Raw genomic sequence first — 1649 nt, 5'->3', positions numbered from 1 at the left:
AGATTATCCTTGATGTAAATTGATTATTACAAATAAAGGAAACCATGAGACCTATGTTTCTTTAAATCTGGCTTACTTCAATTAATATGATTTTTTCCAAGTTCTTCCAGTTCCTTAAAAATGAGGTGTTACCTTTCTTTCTGATGAAAGCATAGTATCCCATGTATGTGTAACTGTGTGTGTGTGTGTGTGTGTGTGTGTGTGTGTGTGTGTGTGTGATTTTCTTGACCCATTAATTCACTGAGGGGTATCCGTGTTGATTCCCTATCTTACATATGGTAAGTTCTACTGTGATAAACGTAATTGTGCTGGTGGCTTTAGTGTGGCTTTTTTTGTGGTCACCTGGTTAAATGCCCAGTAGTGGGATTACTGGATAATAGAGGAGCATTATTGTGTACATCAAGGATAATCTTAGTAGATGAGCAGAATAGCTCAATAGCTATGTATATATGACCGCATAACGTGATTCCAAGTGAAATGAACTCCAAGACATGTTCTTTGTTGTTGTTGTTCTTAATGTACTACGTGATTTCTTTTTATCCTTTTGTATCCGCCCCCCCATGGTTGCCTGAAGTCACTGTAGTTGATTTTGATACTCTGGGTATTGTAAATATGTTGGTCTGAACTGGGGAAGGGAAAGGGGCAAAAACAAAATGGTGAGACAAAAGACAAAGGGGAAACCTATGCAACAGTGATACTCACAAGATAATATGTTGGAAATAATCTTGGGGTGGGCTTTGGGATTGAAGAGGGAGAAAATTGGGGAAAGGGAAACAAGTTAGAAAAGAAATGAATTCATTACCTTACTTATGTAACTATAAACCCTCTGTATATTACCTTGACCATAAAATTTAAATAAAAAATAAAATAAAATATATGAGAGCCTCAATACAGGAGATAGGAGTGAGCGAAATACTGTAGTATAGTTTAGTGAAACAGCTGTGGAGAGCAGTAATTTTACTTTTACATAGTAAGTAATAAACTAGCATACATATTTTGAGCCTCATGTCAGTCACTAAAAAGGGAAAACAAAATGCATAATTAGCAAACCAATAAAGATAAAATAGAAAACTAAACCATTGAGATGAAGAAATGACTAAGACTAAGAATAACAAATGACACAATTAGGTAACAAATAACAATATGGTAAGTTTAAAAAATACTACTCATAGTTCTATTAAATGTTGTTTACATCATAGTTTGTTAGAACTATAATTCAAATCACAGTTTAATAGTATATCATTTGAATAATAGGTTACTTATTGTTGATTTTTTTAATATTGAATGTTTAATACATAATTTTAATTTCCGCAGCTATAGAAAGAAAAAGTGAAACTAATTTTAATATTATATTTCATGAATTGTAAAATTGAGAAGACCCAGCAATCCCACTTTTGGGCATTTACCCAAATGTTTACAAACAAGACCATACTAAAGCTGCCAGCACAACTATGTTTATTGCAGCGTTATTTACCATAGCTAAGATATGGAACCAGCCCAGATGTCCCTCAGTAGATGAGTGGATCAAGAAAATGTAGTATATATACACAATGGAATTCTATGCCTCTATCAGAAAGAATGTCATTGCCCCATTTGTTAGGAAATGGAAAGACTTGGAAAAAAATTATATTAAGTGAAGTAAGCCAGGC

Source organism: Dipodomys spectabilis, unplaced genomic scaffold (assembly GCF_019054845.1).
Source record: "Dipodomys spectabilis isolate Male_0828 unplaced genomic scaffold, ASM1905484v1 ptg000074l, whole genome shotgun sequence".
Taxonomy (NCBI): domain Eukaryota; kingdom Metazoa; phylum Chordata; class Mammalia; order Rodentia; family Heteromyidae; genus Dipodomys; species Dipodomys spectabilis.
This window is presented reverse-complemented; position numbering follows the sequence as displayed.